The following is an 8,935-nucleotide window of genomic DNA, read 5'->3' on the forward strand; positions in this document are numbered from 1 at the left end:
AATGGAAATGCTATATGCATTATTGGAAACTAGATGTGCACTTGTTTAAAAAAAAAAAAAAAAATCTCTCTCAATTTCTAGGGGAGGGCATTATGCAAGTCGTCGAACATTTTGTATCGCAGACTACTTGGAATAAGGCCATACAGGCTTCTTCTACGGCACAACTGATTTCAAAACAATACCAAAAAAAGTTCTTCCTGTATATTCGATAGATAAAAGTCACTGCAGTAGATTCAATGAAAAAAATAAAGTGTTAGCAGAGCGAGGTTTCGATCCTCGGACCTCTGGGTTATGGGCCCAGCACGCTTCCGCTGCGCCACTCTGCTTCACGGTAAGTCCCCTAGTATCTTCACATAATGAACCCAGTTTAATGATCATGAGAAAAATCTCTAAGAACGAATGAAATGACAGCAAGAAACAATTAAAAACATATATAGCAGAGCGAACCTTTAAAAGACTTCTCATTAATGGGCTAGAGCAATTTTGCTTTTATAATGAAGAATATTTTGTATTAGAAAATCAAGCAAAAGAAATAGACTTCCTTTCATTTTAATCAAAAAATTAAACGAAAAAAAATCATAGGCCTTCTAGCAGAGCGAGGTTTCGATCCTCGGACCTCTGGGTTATGGGCCCAGCACGCTTCCGCTGCGCCACTCTGCTTCCCGATATATACTACTCTCTTTTCATAATGATTCAATTTTTATCAATTATGAAAACGATGTAAAGGAGTGAATGAAAGGGCAACAAGGAACAATTGAAAAAAATACAGATTTAGCAGAGCGACTTTGCAAAATACTCCCCATACATGGACCAAAGCATCGCTAATTTGCTTCTATATATATGCATGATGAACAGTGCTTAGAAAATCACGCAAAAATTCAGATATTCAGATATTCAGATATTCAAAATTTATTGTCATGCTCAAAAATAAAAATTACATTGGCACAAAAATCATATTCCGGCTGTTGGTATACAAAGAACAATATATAACATATAATAAATAAATTACAAAAATAATGGCATTAAATAATATACAAAGCAAAAATTACACAAAGACCTAATACTAACCCAGAACAATATGATACCCTGCAAGGGCAGCTGCACTGAAAACTTTACCTGGTGCCGAGGGGGGAAATGCCTCGAGCACGGTGCCAGTCCAACACATCCATGGGCCCCGGTTCGACATTGAAACAATCACAACACATCACACTACAAAAACACAAAAAACCCATCCACACCACACCATGCCGATAAACACACCCCCAAAACTCCACACCAAAAACACACCACACACCACAGAAACATCTCACACCACAACACAACACACCATACCAACCCACACTACACACTACAAGTCATCGATAACAATGATGTCGAAACGGCACCCATCCAGTGCTGGACACCACCACCACGCCCGGCGGTCCCCCCTCAGGACCAAGCAGCATTGCCTCAGCACAGCCGCCCCCGCAACGTATAAAAGTAATATAGCATGACAATTAAGTACAATACAAGAAATCAATTGGATTAAAATACATGTTGGAGTAAGTACTTGGCGGTATTTCGGTTTCAGTTTGAAGGGTATTGCCCACTAACAAAACAATATTGCACATGATATAAATTTAAGGGGGGGGGGGGGGGCTCATCGTTTAAACTCTGCATTGTACAGAACCATTGCATTTGTGAGGAAAGAACATCTAAACCTACTAGTCCTTATTCTTGGTAACCGGATCCGCCCAGACCTATTAAAAACTACAAAGTCATGGAGGGGATGGGTATCGTCTCTGATGATACTATGTAGCTTATCCAAGACTGCTTTGTAAGCTATGTCTTCCAACTGGGGTATTGGCAAACCTATCACTTTACTGGCATTTTTTATTGCCTTGCTCAGCCTATCCTTATTCTGGGAAGTTAGACCAAAAAACCAGATAGCACAGGAAAAAGAAATGATAGGTTTGATCAAACTTTCAAAACAGAACAGAAGAGTCTCTCTTTTGACGCTGAAAGATTTCAACTTCCTCAGAAAGTATACTCTCTGGTTCGCCTTTGAGACAATTTTTTGAGTGTTAACATTCCAGTTCAGATCATTATCTATGTGGGTGCCAAGATATTTGTATTCTGACACTATCTCAATTTCATCTTGATCAATGACAATTGGGCAAGGGTCATAATTCTTTTTCCGAAAATCCACTATCATTTCTTTTGTTTTCTTAGTGTTTAACAACAATGACATCTGTTTGCAACTTGCAACAAAATCAGCTACCTTATTCCTGTACTCAACTTCATTATTGTCTTTAACTAGTCCAATTATACATGTGTCATCTGCATATTTAACTACCTTACAGTGTTCTGTATTAGACTGATTATCTGAATCGCTTGTGAAAAGAGTATACAACATTGGCGACAATACACAACCTTGCGGAGTGCCTGTGTTGAGAATTTTTTCTTCAGAGAGCACATCCCCCATTCTTACTCTTTGGGGCCTATTTGTCATGAAATCTCCTATCCATAGTAAAAGCCGTGGGTTGACATTCATGTCATACAGCTTTCTAATCAACATGTGAGGTACAATAGTGTTGAAAGCCGACGTGAAATCTGCAAACAAAATTCTAACATATGTAAGTGGTTTGTCAAGATGACCTAATACAGTGTGAGTCAAAAAAGCACATGCATCTTCAACACCCCTGTTATCTTGATATGCAAACTGAAGTGGGTCCACAATGTTCTTTGTTTCTTCCTTTAAAATATCTCTAACAACCTTTTCAAAACATTTCATAATCACAGGTGTTAAAGCTATAGGTCTGAAATCATTTAACTGCCTTGGTTTGGCAACTTTGGGTACAGGGGATATAATGGCAGATTTCCACAACAATGGAATTGTGTGCGAGTCTAATGACCATTGGAATAATCGACTAAAAATGCCACACAACTGTTGACTACATGATTTTAACATTCTTCCGCCTAACCCATCTGGGCCTGTTGCTTTACTACTCTTTATTGACTTAAGCACCTTCCTAACAACCTCTTCAGTAATAACATTCCTGTCTTGCTCTGTTACATGACCTAAAATAGACTTTACTTCCATTTTAATCGAAAATTATTATGAAGACACATTGCGATTACAGTATCAATAATGAAAAGGAACTCTAAGAATGAATGGAATGACAAGAAACAATCAAAAAATAATAATTTAGCAAAACTATTTTGTATTCATGGGCCCAAGCACCCTAGAGCCATTTTGCTTTTATATTGAACAATAACTTGTACTAGAAAATCATGCACAAGAAATAGACATCCTTCCAGTTTAGTTGAATATATTAAAAACGAGAAAAAATGTATTAGCAAAGGTTTTGGTACTCTGACGTCTGGGTTTACTCTGCTTTACCAATTTTTTTGTCCTCCCAATTTGATTTAAACCATATTATCTATATGAGGGGAATAACATTAAAATAACAAGTAATTCTATGAACAAAGTGAGCAGAGCGAAGTTTCAAAGGACTTTTCATGTATTTGCCGAGTTCATGTCCTATGCGTATAACTTTGCTTCTTTAACAACCGGAATTTTGATGAAAAATGTTATACGTCGATGATAAAAACAAAAGAAAGAAAATATATTAGCAGAGCGAGGTTTCGATCCTCGGACCTCTGGGTTATGGGCCCAGCACGCTTCCGCTGCGCCACTCTGCTTCACGATAAATGCCAGGTTCTTTCATCATGATTCCAATTATGAGGATAATCTGTACAAATGAATGACAAACAAGAGACAACTTCAAAACAAATTTAGCAGAGCGATACTTCAAGACTTTTTATAGCCAAGCGCAGCAATATTTTTCTTCTATGTATATAATGAACACTGCTAACAAAATCATGCAAATAAAAAGACTTTTCTTCCTTTTTTAATCGTAAATATGAACGAAACCAAAAATGGTATTAGCAGAGCGAGGTTTCGATCCTCGGACCTCTGGGTTATGGGCCCAGCACGCTTCCGCTGCGCCACTCTGCTTCATGGTAAGTACCCGAGTATCTTTTCATGAACCAATTTTAATGATCATGAGAATAATCTCTAAGAACGAATAAAATTACCCTGAGAAACAAATAAAAACAAATTTAGCAGAGCGAATATTTAAAAGACTTCTCATTCATGGGCCAATGCAGAGCCATTTTGGTTTTATAATGAAGATTATTTTGTATTCGAAAATTATGCAAAACAAATACATTTTCTATCATTTAAATCAAAAATATTAAACGAAAAAAAAAACAACAATCAGAATAGCAGAGCGAGGTTTCGATCCTCGGACCTCTGGGTTATGGGCCCAGCACGCTTCCGCTGCGCCACTCTGCTTCGCGGTAACTGGAGTATCTTTTCATAATGATTAAATTTTAGCAATCATGAAAACAACGTAAAGGAGCTAATGAAAGGGCAACAAGGAACAATTAATAAACAAATTTAGCAGAGCGACTTTGCAAAATACTCCTCGTACATGGACCAATGCATCGCTAGTTTGCTTCTATATACGCATATTGATCAGTGCTTAGAAAATCATGCAAAGATAGACTTTACTTCCATTTTAATTGAAAATTATTATGAAGACACATTGCTATTACAGTATTAATAATGAGAAGGAACTCTAAGAATGAATGGAATGACAAGAAACAATTAAAAATAATAATAATGCAAAACTATTTTTTATTCATGGGCCCAAGCACCCTAAAGCCATTTTGCCTTTATATTGAACAATAACTTGTACTAGAAAATCATGCACAAGAAATATACATCCTTCCAGTTTAGTTGAAAATATTATAACGATAAAAAATGTATTAGCAAAGGTTTTGAAACTCTGACGTCTGGGTTTACTCTGCTTTACCAATTTTTTTTTGTCCTCCCAATTTGATATAAACCATATTATCTATATGAGGGGAATAAAATTAAAATAACAAGTAATTTTATAAACAAAGTGAGCAGAGCGAAGTTTCAAAGGACTTTTCATTAATTGGCCAAGTATACATGTCCTATGCGTAACTTTGCTTCTTTAACAACCGGAATTTTGATGAAAAATGTTAAACGTCGATTCGATAAACCCAAAGGAAAGAAAATATATTAGCATAGCGAGGTTTCGATCCTCGGACCTCTGGGTTATGGGCCCAGCACGCTTCCGCTGCGCCACTCTGCTTCATTGGAATTACTGGGATATCTCCACACAAATCAATGTAATTGAGAAGGAATGAGATGAAAATAAATAGTTACAAAAAAGTACATTTAGCAGATTAGATTTCTCATTCATGGCTCAATATTTTTTTGCGTAACTTTTTTCTAATAAGTCAAAAGAAATATGACTATTTCTTTTCAATTAAATATATCAAACGATCGGTTAAGAAAACAAAATATGTTAGCAGAGCGAGGTTTCGATCCTCGGACCTCTGGGTTATGGGCACAGCACGCTTCCGCTGCGCCACTCTGCTTCCCGATAAATACTACTCTCTTTCCATAATGATTCCATTTTAACAATTATGAAAACGATGTAAAGGAGTGAATGAAAGGGCAACAAGGAACAATTGAAAAAAATACAAATTTAGCAGAGCGACTTTGAAAAAATACTCCCCATACATGGACCAAAGCATCGCTAATTTGCTTCTATATATATGCATGATGAACAGTGCTTAGAAAATCACGCAAAAATAGACTTTACTTCCATTTTAATCGAAAATTATTATGAAGACACATTGCGATTACAGTATCAATAATGAGAAGGAACTCTAAGAATGAATGGAATGACAAGAAACAATCAAAAAATAATAATTTAGCAAAACTATTTTGTATTCATGGGCCCAAGCACCCTAAAGCCATTTTGCCTTTATATTGAACAATAACTTGTACTAGAAAATCATGCACAAGAAATAGACATCCTTCCAGTTTAGTTGAATATATTAAAAACGAGAAAAAAATGTATTAGCAAAGGTTTTGGTACTCTGACGTCTGGGTTTACTCTGCTTTACCAATTTTTTTGTCCCCCCCCCCCAATTTAATTTAAACCATATTATCTATAAGAGGGGAATACAATTAAAATAACAACTAATTTCATGAACAAAGTGAGCAGAGCGAAGTTTCAAAGGACTTTTCATGTATTTGCCGAGTTCATGTCCTATGCGTTTTGCTTCTTTAACAACCGGAATTTTGATGAAAAATGTTATACGTCGATGATAAAAACAAAACAAAGAAAATATATTAGCAGAGCGAGGTTTCGATCCTCGGACCGCTGGGTTATGGGCCCAGCACGTTTCCGCTGCGCCACTCTGCTTCATTGGAATTACTAGGATATCTCCACACAATTTAATGTAAATGAGAAGGAATGAGATGAAAATAAATAAATAGTTACAAAAAAAAGTACATTTAGCAGATTAGATTTCTCATTCATGGCTGAATATAACTTAGTCGTTTTTGCCTAACTTATTTTTTAATAAGTCAAAAGAAATATAATGTTATTCATTTTCAATTGAATATATCAAACGATCGGTAAAGAGGAAAAGATATGTTAGCAGAGCGAGGTTTCGATCCTCGGACCTCTGGGTTATGGGCCCAGCACGCTTCCGCTGCGCCACTCTGCTTTTTTGGAATTACTAGGATATCTCCACATAATTCAATGGAAATGATAATTATATACGAAGGAATTAAATGAAAATAAATAGTTACGAACATACATTTAGCAGATTAGATTTCTCATTCATGGCTGAATATAACTTAGTCGTTTTTGCCTAACTTATTTTCTATTAAGTCAAAAGAAATAAAATGTTATTCATTTTCAGTTGAATATATCAAACGATCGGTAAAGAGGAAAAAATATGTTAGCAGAGCGAGGTTTCGATCCTCGGACCTCTGGGTTATGGGCCCAGCACGCTTCCGCTGCGCCACTCTGCTTCACGATAAATGCTATGTACTTTTCATCATGATTTTAATTATTAGAATAATCTGTACAAATGAATGACAACAAATTACAACTTCAAAACAAATTAAGCAGAGCGATACTTTAAGCCTTTATGTAGCCCAGCGCAGCGATATTTTGCTTCTGTGTATATAATGAACAGTGCTTAAAAAATCATGCAAATAAATAAACTTTTCTTCCTTTTTTAATCGAAAATATGAACGAAATAAAACATGGTATTAGCAGAGCGAGGTTTCGATCCTCGGACCTCTGGGTTATGGGCCCAGCACGCTTCCGCTGCGCCACTCTGCTTTTTTGGAATTACTGGGATATCTCCACATAATTCAATGGAAATGATAATTCCCGGCGGTGATAATTATATACGAAGGAACGAAATAAAAATAAATAGTTACGAAAACATACATTTAGCTGATTAGATTTCTCATTCATGGCTGAATATAACTTAGTCATTTTTGCGTAACTTTTTTCTATTTCTATAAGTCAAAAGAAATATAATACTATTCATTTTCAATTAAATATCGGTACAGAGGAAAAAACGTTAGCAGAGCGAGGTTTCGATCCTCGGACCTCTGGGTTATGGGCCCAGCACGCTTCCGCTGCGCCACTCTGCTTCACGATAAATGCCAGGTTCTTTCATCATGATTCCAATTATGAGGATAATCTGTACAAATGAATGACATCAAGAAACAACTTCAAAACAAATTTAGCAGAGCGATACTTCAAGACTTTTTATAGCCAAGCGCAGCAATATTTTTCTTCTATGTATATAATGAACACTGCTAACAAAATCATGCAAATAAAAAGACTTTTCTTCCTTTTTTAATCGTAAATATGAACGAAACCAAAAATGGTATTAGCAGAGCGAGGTTTCGATCCTCGGACCTCTGGGTTATGGGCCCAGCACGCTTCCGCTGCGCCACTCTGCTTCATGGTAAGTACCCGAGTATCTTTTCATGAACCAATTTTAATGATCATGAGAATAATCTCTAAGAACGAATAAAATTACCCTGAGAAACAAATAAAAACAAATTTAGCAGAGCGAATATTTAAAAGACTTCTCATTCATGGGCCAATGCAGAGCCATTTTGGTTTTATAATGAAGATTATTTTGTATTCGAAAATTATGCAAAACAAATACATTTTCTATCATTTAAATCAAAAATATTAAACGAAAAAAAAAACAACAATCAGAATAGCAGAGCGAGGTTTCGATCCTCGGACCTCTGGGTTATGGGCCCAGCACGCTTCCGCTGCGCCACTCTGCTTCGCGGTAACTGGAGTATCTTTTCATAATGATTAAATTTTAGCAATCATGAAAACAACGTAAAGGAGCTAATGAAAGGGCAACAAGGAACAATTAATAAACAAATTTAGCAGAGCGACTTTGCAAAATACTCCTCGTACATGGACCAATGCATCGCTAGTTTGCTTCTATATATGCATGATGAACAGTGCTTAGAAAATCATGCAAAGATAGACTTTACTTCCATTTTAATTGAAAATTATTATGAAGACACATTGCTATTACAGTATTAATAATGAGAAGGAACTCTAAGAATGAATGGAATGACAAGAAACAATTAAAAATAATAATAATGCAAAACTATTTTTTATTCATGGGCCCAAGCACCCTAAAGCCATTTTGCCTTTATATTGAACAATAACTTGTACTAGAAAATCATGCACAAGAAATATACATCCTTCCAGTTTAGTTGAAAATATTATAACGATAAAAAATGTATTAGCAAAGGTTTTGAAACTCTGACGTCTGGGTTTACTCTGCTTTACCAATTTTTTTTTGTCCTCCCAATTTGATATAAACCATATTATCTATATGAGGGGAATAAAATTAAAATAACAAGTAATTTTATAAACAAAGTGAGCAGAGCGAAGTTTCAAAGGACTTTTCATTAATTGGCCAAGTATACATGTCCTATGCGTAACTTTGCTTCTTTAACAACCGGAATTTTGATGAAAAGTGTTAAACGTCGATTCGATAA

General features: G+C 35.8%; 6 non-coding genes across 6 annotated transcripts; all 6 read right to left on the reverse strand.

Moving 5' to 3' along the window:
• Positions 1-254: 254 nt before the first annotated feature.
• On the reverse strand, positions 255-326 carry TRNAM-CAU (transfer RNA methionine (anticodon CAU)). The gene has a single exon. It is a non-coding gene; the product is annotated as a tRNA-Met (tRNA).
• Positions 327-588: 262 nt separating this feature from the next.
• Positions 589-660, reverse strand: TRNAM-CAU (transfer RNA methionine (anticodon CAU)). The gene has a single exon. It is a non-coding gene; the product is annotated as a tRNA-Met (tRNA).
• A 2,952-nt stretch (positions 661-3,612) lies between these two features.
• Positions 3,613-3,684, reverse strand: TRNAM-CAU (transfer RNA methionine (anticodon CAU)). The gene has a single exon. It is a non-coding gene; the product is annotated as a tRNA-Met (tRNA).
• Positions 3,685-3,928: 244 nt separating this feature from the next.
• Positions 3,929-4,000, reverse strand: TRNAM-CAU (transfer RNA methionine (anticodon CAU)). Its single transcript has one exon. It is a non-coding gene; the product is annotated as a tRNA-Met (tRNA).
• Positions 4,001-4,267: 267 nt separating this feature from the next.
• Positions 4,268-4,339, reverse strand: TRNAM-CAU (transfer RNA methionine (anticodon CAU)). The gene has a single exon. It is a non-coding gene; the product is annotated as a tRNA-Met (tRNA).
• Positions 4,340-6,528: 2,189 nt separating this feature from the next.
• Positions 6,529-6,600, reverse strand: TRNAM-CAU (transfer RNA methionine (anticodon CAU)). The gene has a single exon. It is a non-coding gene; the product is annotated as a tRNA-Met (tRNA).
• Between the last annotated feature and the right edge of the window lie 2,335 nt (positions 6,601-8,935).

The sequence above is a fragment of the Lytechinus pictus genome, chromosome 2 (genome assembly GCF_037042905.1).
Source record: "Lytechinus pictus isolate F3 Inbred chromosome 2, Lp3.0, whole genome shotgun sequence".
Taxonomy (NCBI): Eukaryota; Metazoa; Echinodermata; class Echinoidea; order Temnopleuroida; family Toxopneustidae; genus Lytechinus; species Lytechinus pictus.